The following is a 15,080-nucleotide window of genomic DNA, read 5'->3' as shown; positions in this document are numbered from 1 at the left end:
TTGACTTTATATGTACAGGTTTATACCTTTTTCATTTTTTACAAAAATTTTATTTCAGGTCATCACCTTTTCCAGCTGTGATCCACCGGATTATGTGCACCAGCACTTTTATTGAGCACTTACTACGCGCTAGGCTCCAAACTCAGCGTTCATTCCTAAGTCTGACAATGGTCTTAAGTATGAAACAGACAATCTTATCTCCATTTTACAAAGAGAACTGGGCCTTCCAGAGGATAAATTATGTGTCCAAGATCACACAGCTGGTGACATCAGGATGCTGTCTGGATTGACAGCAGATACTAACTAGCTTCTTCCCTTTAAAGGAGTCAATAAACTGCTCTGAAACAGTGCAGACTGAGGGACAGCCGTCAGATATTCCCAACAGCAGGATTGCTTCATGTCAAATCTGAAACTGTGTGCGAGGTTATATGGGGACCCTTCTGTAGGGAGAGCAGCCAGATTTCTAAGGGGCCAGTGATCCCAAGGTTCAGAACCAGCACCTGGCAGGCTGTCTGCTTCTCCATTCCCCTCTAAGGACAAGGGAGTGAGCCCTGTACCACTGGGCCAGGAGCTGACGTTCTGGCTTCCAGACCCAGCGTTGGCACTTCTATTTTGCTGAGGGCCCTTGGCCAAGGCAGCTCACCTAACAGATGTCAGATTTCTGTTCTCTATTCCCCTGGCCTCCACTGTCTATAATTATACTTTCTCTGGCAAGGATTCTTTAGCATTGTTTGCATTATTCCGTTGTTTTAACGTATGGATTCTTATTAAAAGTCGCCCCAAATCCTACACTGAAGCAGGTAGGGATAAAAAAACAGACACAAGGAACGATTAGTTTTTACTGGACCAGCTTACCTGTCTGGGCCTCAGTTTGCCACCTGTAAAACGACTCGGTTGGGTCACATGGATCAGGTTGCTCACATTATCTAAGGCTCAAGACACAGAGCCAGCTACAAAGCAAGCTGGGACGGGGCGTCGTCGCTCTGAGCTCCCCCACCTCCCTTTTCAGATCTGACAGCAGTTGTTTCCCCGCACCCCTCCCGGCCCTGTCCTGCCAGGCAGACTCACCGCGCGTGCAAGGTGCCCGGGCTCACGCGCTCGCTTGCCCGCTGACTGCGCAGCCAGAGCGGGAGGGGCGCCGGGCTTTCGGGACCCACGCCACGCTGGGCCTCGGAGCGGCTGTCCCCACGGAAAGCGCGGGCGGGCATGGCTCTGCCCACGCTGCGCGCGTGCGTGCGCCGGGAAGGGGCGGCCCAGTCTCCCGCCTTTGTTAATTGTGTATCTGGAGCTAGGTTGTTTTCCACTCGCTGCTCCCGGGAGTTGGCCCCAGCTGAGGTGGCCCAGCTGCAGCAGGAACAACCCTGGGCCGCCCGCTGCCAGCGTGAAGCATTGCAAGTGGGTGTAAGCGCCGCGCCCCGGGACACACCCACCCGTGGCTTCTCATTAAGCAGCCTTCTCTTTTGGGCCAGCACTTAGGCCACTCAGTGGGAATGTCGACGCCTGGGTCACTGGATGTTTGTGCTCCAGCCCGAATCACCGAACTTTAGGGATGCACCTTAATTCTGTGTGTGGCCTGCTCAGGACCTCTGGGTGCTTGTCCCTGCTCTCCTGAGAGCCCTCTGCACAATCTTAGGCAAATCTGCTTGTTGCCTTGCACCTCAGCTCTCTTTTCTGAGATCTGAAGGTGTCTACCGATTCTCTTACTACTGTGAACGGGATACTGTTCTAGGCACTAAGTATTCAGCAGTCAACAGGACAGAAAGGTCCTCGCCCTCTTGGGGATTGGGACAGACAATGAACACAATTGAAAGTGATAATTTCTATGAAAAGTATGGCAAGTTTCATATCAAAGCAAACGAACCTTATTTGTAGAGTCATGAATTGACTAGATTAACATTTGTAAATCCCCAGGTTCTAACATTTATTCTTATTCTCATTATGAGAGCTTATTATTTACTCTTGTGTGATAGCAGTAGTAATTGCCAGGTACTATACTAAAATTGTACCTGTGTTTTCTCATTTATCTTTTTCACAACTTCTCTAAGGGGCAGGAAGGCTGCTGATGAGAATTATTATTTTTATTACCCTCATTTTAGAGGGAAAATCAGGCTAGACAAATGAAAGTAACTTGCCCACTGTCACACAGCTAAGTGACAGGACCAGTATACAGTCAGGCCTCAGACTGCTTAACCTCTACTCTACATCTACGAAAATATAAAGACCAGAATGGTGGTGTAATCTTGAAAGTGATGGATGAGAACAATGGAAGGGGAGAGGGAGGTAAGCTGTCCAACCCATATGACCTCAGAGGTTACTAGCATGAGGAAAGCTATAGGGAGATATATTACAAATACGGAAGGAAGAACTTATCTAACAATTAGAGCATTTCAAAAATGACATCAGTCACCTGGAGAGAGTAAGCATCCTGTCACTAAACATTAGCATTCAAGCAGAGAGGCTTATTGGGGAAGCTTCAAAGAAAAGTCATGTCAAAGTTAAAGACTGGTTTAGATCATCTCTAAGTTTTCTTCCAATTCTGAGGGAAATCTGAAGGGAAATTGAGTCCTACTGTGGTATATGACTTGTCCAAAGTCACCCAAGGAGTGAGAGCTTGACCCTGAAACCAAGTCTGACAACTAGATCCGACTTTCTGTTGGTGGGTGAGGGGCTTGTGAGTGCTCAGCTCATCAGTTTAAGTTTCTGTAAAGTAAGTGTGGTGTGTGTGTGACCAGTCCCTTCCTGGGTGCGTGGAAGCATCTGCTTTGCCTGCTTTACATTACTAGTGTGTGTCCTTCTTCCTTGTGTTGAGTATTCTGTGTTTTTAGGGGCAAGAGTCAACCCTCCTGGGCAACTGCTATATTATAGGGGTTCCACAGGTAGCTGGGTCCCCACTCCCCTGGAGAAATATTTTTTTTGGCAATTTAAGGAAAAGGAGATAAACTGGATAGTATTTTCATGTGAAAATGATGCTTCTTTGATTCTATTTTAGGATTCTGCATTATCTAGAGTTAAATTTCTAATGCACTGGCACTAACTCCCCATCAATCATCCTCATCACAAATCTTTTGATGAGCAGCAATCTAGCTGTCAACTTCAGAAGAGCCATTCTTTTCTCAGTGCTCTAGAGAGCTAGTTCTTTCTTTTCTACTGGAAACCTCTAACAAAGGAATCCAATTGCCTTTGGGATTGGTGGGCATCAACTTGCCCTCAATAGTGATCAATTTTTAAATTTACATTTTGAAAAGAAAATATATTTACCTGGTTCAAATTCAAAAGTATACTGTCAGGGCTACAGCTTATTGATCTTGGAGTCCTCTCAGTGCCTGGCACATTGTCTTGTGTATAGTAGGTATTGAAAAAGTGTTTATTTAGTGAGTATAAATTAAGAAATTGTGGGAGGCCCTGACCAGTCAGCTCAGCTGGTTAGAGCATTATCTCAAAATCTAAGGTTGTGGCCTGACCTGTGGTGGCGCAGTGGATAAAGCATTGACTTGGAATGCTGAGGTCGCTGGTTTGAAACCCTGGGCTTGCCCGGTCAAGGCACATACAACAAGCAATCGATGAACAACTAAAGTGAAGCAACTATGACTTGATACTTCTTGTTCTTTCCCCTCCTCTCTCTGTAAAATCAATCAATAAAAATATTTTTTAAAAAATCTAAGGTTGTGAACCTTGGTCAAGGCATATATGAGAAGCACAACTAAGTGGAATAACAAATGAATGCTTCTTTCTCTCTCTCTCTCTCTCTTTTCCCTTTCCTCTCTCTGTCTCTCTAAAATAAATCAATAAAAAGAAAAAACCCTGGCCAGGTGGCTCAGTGAATAAAGCATCATGAGTCTGATCCCCAGTCAGAGCACCTTTGAGAAGCAATCAATGAGTGCACAACTAAATGGAACAATTAAGTGGAACAATGAGTTGATGCTTCCCTCTCTCTCTCTTCCTTTCTCTCTCTCTCACTTTCTCTTTCTCAAATCAATGGGGAAAAATTTTTGTAATTAAAAAGTGTTTTTCAGCGGTAGAGCGTCGGCCTGGTGTGCGGGGGACCCGGGTTCGATTCCCAGCCAGGGCACATAGGAGAAGCGCCCATTTGCTTCTCCACCCCCCCTCCTTCCTCTCTGTCTCTCTCTTCCCCTCCTGCAGCCAAGGCTCCATTGGAGCAAAGATGGCCCGGGCGCTGGGGATGGCTCCTTGGCCTCTGCCCATGGCAGAGCGACGCCCCGGAGGGGCAGAGCATCGCCTCTGGTGGGCCTGCCGGGTGGATCCCGGTCAGGCGCATGCGGGAGTCTGTCTGACTGTCTCTCCCAGTTTCCAGCTTCAGAAAAATACAAAAAAAATAAATAAATAAGTGTTTTTTTAATTTAATTTATTGTGTTTACATAGATTCTAGTGTCTCCCTGAATGCACCCCCCTCCCCGTATTCCCCTCAACATCTCCCTTACCCCCCTCCCAACAGCTCCCTCCCCACTTCCCTTCAGGTTTAATTCTGTTCCTCAGTTCACATTGTTCCTGGGTTCCTCAAATGAGGAACCATAAAATATCATATGAGTGAGATCATATGATATTTTATTTCTCTGCCTGGCTTATTTCACTTAACATAATAGTTTCCAGGTCCATCTATGTTGTTGCAAAAGGTAATACAGTATTTCCTTCTTTTTCATGGCCCCATAGTATTCCATTGTATATAGCTACCACAGCTTTTTAATCCACTCGTCCACTGAGACACTTGGTCTGTTTCCAGATCTTTGCTATTGTGAACAATGCTTCCATAAAATGTTTCAGGAGACAGAGAAAGAGGTGGTTTAGGATGGGACAGCAGACATTTCACCTGAGGTTCATGGGTTCAAAAGAAGCCCAGACAGAACTCCCAGACGAGTTGCAAATTTGACCATGACTTTATCCAGCAGCATGGAACTCCTTTGGATTGAACATTACCTAAAGACTGTGTACTAGCCAGAATCTTTTGGTTGCAAGCAACAAAAACTGAGTCTGGTTGATTGAAGCAGAGAAGGAATTTTTTGAAAGAGTAGTGGAAGCTTAAAGAATCAATGAAAAGGCTGGAGAACCAGGCTAGGAATACAGGCAGGCACCAAGGGAGGCTGGGTGGCCAGACCCACAGAGGAAATCATGCCACAGGAAGGATGCCGCTGCTGGACACTGGCAATGCTCTGGGGACTAGGTGCCATAGCTGACCCAGCGGCCATCACTGCTACCAGATACTGAATGCCACCGCTACCAGAATAAATTTTACACATTACCTGCTTTTCCTGATTCCTAACCCGGGAGGGATTGGCTGATCAGTGATGCTTGGGGCCCATGCCATTAGTGACTAGGAAAAACTGATATCAGGGCCTTTTGGCTTCCTTGAGTGTTATGCAGGGCCCTGCCTCACACAATGGCCTATTTGCCAAACTTCTAAGGCAGTTTGGAGTCTGGGCAATCAAAACTATGACAAATGTCCACTATGCAGTCATCTTCTAATATAATTTGTAGGCCCAAAATGGAAAGAAGTAAAAGAGTATAATCTGTATAAAGTGCTTAATACAGCACCTGAGTTGAACTCTCTTTTTTTTTTTCTTTTTCTTTCTTTTCTGAAGCTGGAAACGGGGAGAGACAGTCAGACAGACTCCCGCATGCGCCCGACCGGGATCCACCCAGCACGCCCACCAGGGGGTGATGCTCTGCCCCTCCGGGGCGTCGCTCTGTTGCAACCAGAGCCACTCTAGCGCCTAGGGCAGAGGCCAAGGAGCCATCCCCAGTGCCCGGGCCATCCAATGGAGCCTAGGCTGCAGGAGGGGAAGAGAGAGACAGAGAGGAAGGAGAGGGGGAGGGGTGGAGAAGCAGATGGGTGCTTCTCCTGTGTGCCCTGGCCGGGAATCGAACCCGGGACTTCTGCACGCCAGGCTGACGCTCTACCACTGAGCCAACCGGCCAGGGATAGTTGAACTCTCAAAACCAGAAGAGATGCCTGTCATACTTATTACTCAATGTTTCAAATTTTGACTAATCAAGAACTTCGTGCCTGACCTGTGGTGGCTCAGTGTCTAATGCAGGGGTCTCAAACTCGCGGCCCGCCGAACAATTTTGTGCGGCCCGCAGACTAATCCACGAAGTTCAAAATATTTTGGATAAAATTAAGTAAGCCTAGGGGCCTACTTGTATTTTTCATTTCTCTAGCATCCTAGCTAGATATTAGCTTAGTTAACAGCAGTTGTGATGCGAACTACAGTTTCTGGTCGTTTTGTGACACTGAGTAAACTGCATGTACGATTGTGCTTGTTGTACTGATTTTTTTTTTGTTTTCAACTGCAGTGAGAAAAGTGTTGCGTAACAGTTGCCTTTTGTAGACCTAGTGCGGCCCGCCTAATGGCTCTGATCTTGCTCTGCGGCCCACATGCTGAGTTGAGTTTGAGACCCCTGGTCTAATGTGTTGACCTGGAATGCTGAGATCAACAGTTTGAAGCCCCAGGTTTGCCTGGTCGAGGCACATTCGGGAGTTGATGCTTCCTGCTCTTCTCCCCTTCTCTCTCTCTTTTTCTCTCCTCTCTCTCTAAAAATGAATGAATTAAAAAAAAAAAAAAAAAAAGAACTTTATGCCCTGGCCAGATAGCTCAATTGATTAGAGCAGGGGTCCCCAAACTACGGCCCGCGGGCCACATGCGGCCCCCTGAGGCCATTTATCCGGCCCCCACCGCACTTCCGGAAGGGGCACCTCTTTCATTGGTGGTCAGTGAGAGGAGCATAGTTCTCATTGAAATACTGGTCAGTTGGTTGATTTAAATTTACTTGTTCTTTATTTTAAATATTGTATTTGTTCCCGTTTTGTTTGTTTTTTTACTTTAAAGTAAGATCTGTGCAGTGTGCATAGGGATTTGTTCATAGTTTTTTTTATAGTCTGGCCCTCCAATGGTCTGAGGGACAATGAACTGGCCCCCTGTGTAAAAAGTTTGGGGACCCCTGGATTAGAGTACTGTCCAATCCATGGTCAGGACACATACAGGAACAGATCAACATTCTTGTCTCTCTCTCTCACCTTTCCTCTCTCTCTCTCAAATCAATAAAAACAAACAAACAAAAAATAAAAAAATTTTAAAAAAGAACTTTACAACACCAATATAGTCTTCCCAAGCTTTCCTGTTGGAAGCACTTGCTAGAGTCGAGCAAAGAAAGGTGGGGAAGAAAGAGGTAAATCGTGCCAAAGGAATACTCAGCAGCACAATAGGGGCAGTGCCATGGGCCTAATAAATCCCATTTACTTTTCTGATAAATTAAGAGTCTCAGTCTTGGGATCATATCTATTATTTCATTCGACTTTGTGAAATCTACCATTTTAATTTCTACAGCAGTAACAAAAACACATTCTAGTTCCTGCATGCCTAACACACATCAGAAAACAGTCATGGATTATTTCTAACAATTACCCTATATAATAGTTATTATTTGCACTTTACAGATGAGAAACCTGAAGCTCAGAGAGGTTAAGTAACCTACCCAAGATTACACGGCTCATACGTGACGAGTCATAGCCAAGTCTACCACTACACAAACTGTCTCTCATGCGGTTCCTCTCTCCAAAGAGTCTCATCACCATTTAAAATTTTTTTTAAATTTACTAAATCCAAAAGTAAGTTTTGTCAATTACTACTTCTATTTTCTGAAACATTATATGTCAGAAAGACAAGAAACTATTGGTTGTCATGCACTTAGCAGAAATAAATTTTTATTAGGTAACAGCTAGTATAGTAAACTCATTACTAACATATAAAAATTTTCATAACAAGAATGTCTGCTTTGTTGAGCTCATATTAAAAACCAAGTGCGCTGCTAGCCAGCCCTAACAGGTACATATTACCATCTTCTTTTTACCAATGAGAAACCTGTGATTTAGAGAGATTCGAAAACTTGCCAGGGGCCTCACTGCTAGAAGTGGGAGAACTGGGACTTTGAAGGATTCCATCATGTCATACCCGCTCTGGGCTAGTTTTCTAGTCTGTATTGAGAAACATCATTTAGTATCTCTGAAGAGTCTTGTTCTCAATCTGTAGAAATATGTGAAACATGAACCTTCGGCTTGAAGCTTAGGAGAGTCTCTCTGGAATCCATTACTGAACTGGAACTCCGTTACTGAGTAACTGCCTCCGTTCCAGCATTTGTCTTTAAGGTCATCAAGAAGACGTGACCGCCAGTTTGACCTGTGAGCTGGACCTGGGCAATTAGAGACTCCCCACTCCCTCCCACGTACTCCACTTGCATTTACTCAGCTAGAAGTTGTCCAAGGACACAGACTTGAGATAGTAATGTGGTGATGAGACTGACTAGACTGGGTACATGATTGACCCCAGTTAAGGTCTTTATATAAACTTTTAAGATTTGGTGGGCGGGTGCAGAAAACTACCTGTCTTGTAGTTGCCCAAGACAAGCCCCCTAAGTTCACGTGCTTATTAAACCTGTCATCTACCAATCTGGAGTCGTCTGCCTCTTCCATCAGTCTCTCCCTGCCCTCTCTGCATAAGGGCTGGTTTCAGATTGCACCTGTGAAGCTCTGGAAGGAGTTGCAACCCAACAACCTGTTACCATTATGACTTTTTTTAGTCCAGCTTTGGGGAACTTCTTTGCTTTACCATACTCCTTGTTTAGTAAGTACTCTGTTGGTCCCAGTGCCAGAAATCCATTTCATCCAGAAATGATGATGTCCACTAGAAGACCAAAGAATAAAAGACCATCTCTGCCTGTGTGTCTCTTCAAGAGAGCAAACCCCCCTCCAAAAGCTCTTCAGTAGACTCTTCCTCCTATCCTATTGACTAGAATAGCATGTCCATACCCCACCATACCTAAACCAATCACCGATGAAGGCTCAGATACAAGACCCAACACTGGGCCAGTCTCCCTCGGAAGCATATAGTCATATAGCCTTAACAAAATTAAGAGTCTTTTGGGGAGCCTGACCTGTGGTGGCGCAGTGGATAAAGTGTCTATCTGGAATGCTGAGGTTGCTGGTTTGAAACCCCGGGCTTGCCTGGTCAAGGCACTTATGGGAGTTGATGCTTCTTGCTCCTCCCCCTGTTCTCTCTCTCTCTCTTTCCTCTCTCTCTCCCTCCCCCTCTCTCTCTATCTCTCTCTCCCTCCAATAAAAATGGATAAATAAAATCTAAAAAAATAAAAATATATAAGTGGAAAAAAGAGTCTTTTTGGGAAAGAGGAAGGACAAGGGGGAACACTCTTGAGTAGGTGGCCAAGAGTATCTGCGGCAGGGGGAAATAGACAATTCTACAGTTAAGTTGGGGAGCCCCTCAAATACTACTCCAGGTTCCCTGACTCCATCCAGCCCTTTCTTGGGCATTTGTTCAGATTCAGCCAGGTAATTCTGACCATGCCGGAAACTTGGCCACAGTGCAGACTAAACTAGTAACAGCAAATGAGCATTTCCACAAGATGGCAGCATTGCATAATTATTGAAAACTATGATGTAGCACAGGTTCTTCGACCTACCTGTACGTACTTCAGTGGCTTGCATATTCTGTGATCTATTAAGCGGATGCCTGTTTTTACAGCCCCACTTAATTGTGAAATATGTGAGCAGTTTCCTTTTCAGGGTGTTTTATTGGTCTAAGATGCATGGACTAAATAAATGAAAAAGTAATTTCTTTGGGAGTCAGAGAAACCTGAGGTTTGGTACAAGATATCCCTCTAACTCATTTGGTGCACTTGGACAAATTAAGATCTCTAGGCCGCCTGACCAGGCAGTGGCGCAGTGGATAGAGCGTCGGACTGGGATGCGGAAGACCCAGGTTCGAGACCCAGAGGTCACCAGCTTGAGCGCAGGCTCATCTGGTTTGAGCAAAAGCCCACCAGCTTGAAACCAAGGTCGCTGGATCCAGCAAGGGGTTACTTGGTCTGCTGAAGGCCCGCGGTTAAGGCACATGAGAAAGCAATCAATGAACAACTAAGGTGTTGCAACGCGCAATGAAAAACTAATGATTGATACTTCTCATCTTTCTCCGTTCCTGTCTATCCCTCCCTCTGACTCACTCTCTGTCTCTGTAAAAAAAAAAAAAAAAAAAAAGATCTCTAGACCTCAGTTACCCTATCTAAAAATTTAAAACAATGAAATTACTTTCCCCACATAATCTTTTTAGTAACATAAGATAAAATAGGTAAAAATAAGACAGTATAAAATGCTGTATAAATATTGAAAGTATTACCTTAGCATAGAAAAATCAATCAGGATAGATGACATCTGAAAACTCAGTATCTTCAAGGTGACTAGAAGAAAGGTTCTGAGACCTTTCAAATTGCCTAGAATATATGTTTTGTTTCCTGTGACACATCTTTAAAAAACTATGGTGGTGACCTTGTCAGAAGGAATAATCTACATAATTCAATCAGTTGTGGTAGCATCCTAGTTGTTATATTTTGTTGTTATTATTGTGCTTATCTTATTTTGGCTTTGGACAATAATTGTGAAGTTTCTATTTCAGCTGACAGCCTATTTCCCTCAGGAAGGATAGAAAAAGTCACCTTTGGCTTGAATTGCTAATAATAACAGCAGCAGGGTATATTTGTACAAGGTTTATGGCTTAAACAAAGTGCTTTGACATATCATATTTCAACTAGGGTAAAACCTATGGCAATCAATGATTGTGTTGGACAAGAACAGATAGGCTGAGAAGGTCAGTAGGATTTTAAATTCTAAGCAACAAAATATTTTAAAATATGAATTTCATATAGGTTAGAGGGGGCTGAAAGGTAAGTAGAAAGGGCCTTAATGTCTGTCATTTGCCTAGCCTACAGAACACAGATAAGAAGCATTGTTAGGAGTTCAGATTGGGGTCAGAGTCCAACAGGAAGTAAGGAGGGTCTGGGAAGTCCAGTTTGTAGTTCCTAAATAGATCAGTAGGCTTCAGAATCTGCAAGGAGACAGAAGTAATTAACACTGCCAAGGCAGGAGTCAGCAGCATTGTCTAGGAGGGATGGCTGGTGGGGACAGGAAAATAGAGGTGTGTAACTGAGATCAGGCAGCCAGGATCAAGGAACCAGCTAGAGAGCCAGGGACGAGGTTTTGAGATTCAGCCATGGAGGAGACGGGTGTTAGCCTGCAACTTTGTGAGAGTTCAGACACAGCTGAAGATCAGAACCCAGACCCTGACTGAGACCAAGTTGTAGAATGTGGACACTGAGAGATCAACTGAGCTACAGAGGGCTGAACCAACCAGCTGGAAGGGGGTAATTTAAGTTGAATTTAGGGCTACTTGAGGTAGTGACTGCTATTGTGCTCCGTATCTGGTTCTACCACAGGCACCGGGGTCTGGACGAGATGTGCTGACTGTGAGGGTGAGCAAACACACGTCACAGAACAGTGGTGTGGATCATGGGGAGTTCTCAGAAGCTGGGGGCATTGGGTAAGTTACCACACCTCTCCAGACCTTCAGCTTCCACGCACACAAGATGAATATAACAATAGCTGCTTTGCCTACTGTAAAGCCAGTAGGCATGGACACCATCACAGCCGCCTGGCACATGCAGATTCGCATTAGATTAGGACAGTCGGTAATGAAACAACAGAGCCAAGAACTGGTGAGCCATTAGATTTAATCCTAGCTTGCACCTGGCGGGCAAGTAAAAACACACACTGGGCTCCAAAACCCACTCATTCAGTGCTCACAGAGCTACTGACTTATCCAAGTTTCCTAGAATCAAAGGTTTCTAGCTCACCAGACTGATTCACCTCTATTCCCCATCTCCTTCTCTCTGCACAAACTCTGCACAAACTGGCTTCTCCCTCAGCACTCCACCATCTTGGCTGCTTCTCCTGGCCTCCTCCATGTGGCCTTTCTCTGCTCTCTTCTCTAATGTTAATCTCAGGAACCAAGAGAGCAAGCTTCCGGTCTGCCCCCATTTTATAGTGTAGAAATCAAAACCTTTAATCCAGTATACAAATAAGGACGTCTCTGATACAAAGTCACTTATCTGAGGCATAATGAGATTCCTCATGAGAGTGCACAATCCCACATCATGCAATTAGTCAAGGGTGTGGGGAAAAGCTTAGTCTTAAAACTAAGCTTTAGGCTATAACGAACCAGCCTGCTTACAGCCTGTCCTCCATACCCAATACAAACTATAAGCGAGCAAACATATATCATATTTAAAAACTTATTTGACCAACACTTACTTCTAATATTGGTCATGAAAGGCACCAGTTAAGTGCATCACAAAATACTTTATGAACTGTAAAGGGCTATATAAATATAATTTGACATTTTTGCTTTGTGCATTAGGGCCCTACAATCCAGAGTTCCTTTTTCTTTTTCTTTTTCTTTTTTTGTATATTTCTGAAATGAGAAGTGGGAGGCAGAGAGGCAGACTCTCACATGTGCCTGACCAGGATCCACCCGGCATGCCCACCAGGGGGCGATGCTCTGCCCATCTGGGGCGTTGCTCCGTTGCAACTGGAGCCATTCTAGCGCCTGAGGTGGAGACCATGAAGGCATGCTCAGCACCTGGGCCAGCTTTGCTCCAATAGAGCCTTGACTGTGGGAAGGGAAGAAAGAGATAGAGAGAAAGGAGAGGGGTGGAGAAGCAGATGGGCGCTTCTCCTTTGTGCTCTGGCTGGGAATCAAACCCATGACATCCACACACCGGCCGGCACTCTACCACTGAGCCAACCAGCCAGGGACCAGAGTTCCCTTTTTTTTCAATCAAGGCCCTGTTGACTGCAGTCTCTCTGTGGTGATAATAGGCTTAGCCAGGGCCCACTGCAGCAGCTACTCCATTTTCCGGGATTGCTATCAGTGCTTCCTAAAATTAGCATGGAGACTTGAGAGTTAACAGGACATGCTCTTAGGACTGGCTCTCCTCACAAATGGCAACTCCAGCACCTTCCAAATTTAGTCTCACAAAGAGAGTAGATCCCTACCGTGAGTAATCACAGTGTCATGCCCTTGCTAATGAACAATACAGAGAAAGAAAACAGAAATTGCAGAAACTCCCAAACACTAATAAAATTTTTCCAAATAAAAATAGCTAGCACAAAGATCCCCAGATGCCATGCACGACAGTGCACATTTCCAGGAATTAATGTTTCATCTGATTAAAACGGAAATGGTGAAGTCCAATTTGATGATCTAAATATTGCCAGGTCAGACAGACTGACCAGAAGAAGATAATGGGTTGGATTGGGAAACACAGGAAACTCAGGCATTCCATCTTTTATAGTGCTTTTCAAGTCCTGGCCTTAGCAAGGTTTTCAATGAGTGCATGGAATGTCAATGGTTTGAATTTCCTCCCTGTCAAGACATAACTCTGGCATTTACATATTACACGGCAGAAAGTCCATTGCAGACAAAAGAACTAAAGCCTCAGGCATTATTTTAATGCCACTCTGAGAGGCAGGGTTGGGGCTAGTGGAAACAGGACTATAAGAGAACAAAAACTAGCTTTGTTTGATTTTTCACTGTTGAATCTCATTCCTCGCCAAGAATAAGACTGTTTATAGAGTAAAATCATTTCATGATTTTGCTCTATGAGCATCTGAGCAAGGATTTTTTAAAGACTAACAAGGACCATGGAGGAGATGGGTGTCAGTCCTCAATATTGTGGGACTTCAGACACAACTGGAAGATGGAACCCAGACCCTGATTGAGCACCAAGTTGTAGAATGTGGACACTGAGAGACCACTTTTAAGTGAGGCCCCTCCCTCATCTCCAGGAAGAGCTATACCCAAAACTAAGATACCATTATAGTTGCCCTCTGTATCCCCAGGTTCCTTATCTGCAGCTGTGGACACAAACATATCAAAAACAGTCAGGAAAAAAAAATGTTATGTTGTTGCTGACATGCACTATATAGTTAGGGCTACAATGGTGTCTATACTGAACAAGTACAAACATTTTTTCTTATTATTCCCTATAATAATATAGTATAACAACTATTTACACAGCATTTACATTTATTAGGTATTATAAGCAATCTAGAGATGATTTAAGTAATGTATATGGGAGGATGTACATAGGTTAAATGCAAATATTACACCATTTCATATAAAGGAATTGAGCATCTGTTGATTTTGGTAATCTTGGGGGTCCTGGAACTGTTAGTAGTAAACACCACCAGATGTTAGACCTAAGTCCTTGAGTTTGGCTAAGAAAAGAATTCAGAGCCAAGGAACTCAAATACAAGTGAAAGTTCACTCAGAAAATCCAGGGGAAGAAGAAGTGAGCCAGCTGGGTTGCGTGGGCTCAGGAAACAAGTTACAGAGGCAAAAGAAGGGCCCTGGAGCTTGGGAGAAAGAAGGGCAGAGAAAACAAAGGCCTGGGGGAAAGGAGAGGGGGGGAGGCGGGCTTACTCCAGAGAATGAAGCCTGAGGAAAGAAGGGAGTGGGGAAAGGCATGTGAGAGAGAGAGTGCATGGGGAGATAGGAGAGATGGAGAAAGGAAAAGAGGGGGAGGGGAGGAGGAGGGAGAGGAAGACCTTTGTTTTGAGGGTTTTAATCTGGAGGTCTCCGGGAGGATCTCAATAGAATATTCATCAGCTTTCCAGGTGTATCTTTTCAGAGTTGTGGTCTCTCCAATGATTGGTTGGTTCCAAGGTCATTAGACATTGGAGCTAGTCCTGATGTCAGCTGTAGCATCACCCTGGCTGGCTTTGCTGCTTTTCTGGGCCTGGAACTGAAATTCAACTGAGGCCTAGATGCTTAAGGGAGTGGTCGTGCAGGGCTTGTATGAGACTCATATGAGGCTATTCACTGGCCCCCTTATTCCTCCTCTAAGGGGGTCTGCCACATGACTTGCAACATGAAAAGTCAGGGGTCTAAACCGCATGACCAGGATTATGCTAGAGGAGGAAAGATCATCCTGGGGCTTTCCACCTTCGTGACTTTCCAATCCTGGCTTATCATTCCTCCTCTGCTCATGTCTGTTGAGCTGTCTACTACAGAACCAACACCCCCTTCCTCATGGATACCAAGTCTGTTGAGCTGTCTACTACAGAACCAACACCCCCTTCCTCGGGGATACCAAGGGGCAGCGGTACTGCCTTTCTTAAATGTTTTAAAAGAAGATATATCCCAATGTTTTCTAACTTGGGA

The 15,080-nt window shown here is 44.7% G+C and overlaps 1 protein-coding gene across 8 annotated transcripts in view; it reads right to left on the bottom strand.

The window, feature by feature from the left end:
* The window catches only part of ARHGEF37 (Rho guanine nucleotide exchange factor 37), a 42,319-nt gene extending 40,961 nt beyond the window's left edge, over window positions 1-1,358 (bottom strand). For all 8 annotated transcript variants that reach the window (XM_066341387.1, XM_066341389.1, XM_066341380.1 and 5 more), the window contains exon 1: window positions 1,069-1,358. The gene's annotated coding sequence lies outside the window, so the exon portion shown is untranslated. The remainder of the gene's footprint in view (window positions 1-1,068) is intronic.
* Window positions 1,359-15,080: the final 13,722 nt, after the last annotated feature.

This window comes from Saccopteryx leptura, chromosome 6 (assembly GCF_036850995.1).
Source record: "Saccopteryx leptura isolate mSacLep1 chromosome 6, mSacLep1_pri_phased_curated, whole genome shotgun sequence".
NCBI lineage: Eukaryota > Metazoa > Chordata > Mammalia > Chiroptera > Emballonuridae > Saccopteryx > Saccopteryx leptura.
Note: the sequence above shows the minus strand (reverse complement) of the source record. Positions and strands in the feature narration are given on the sequence as shown.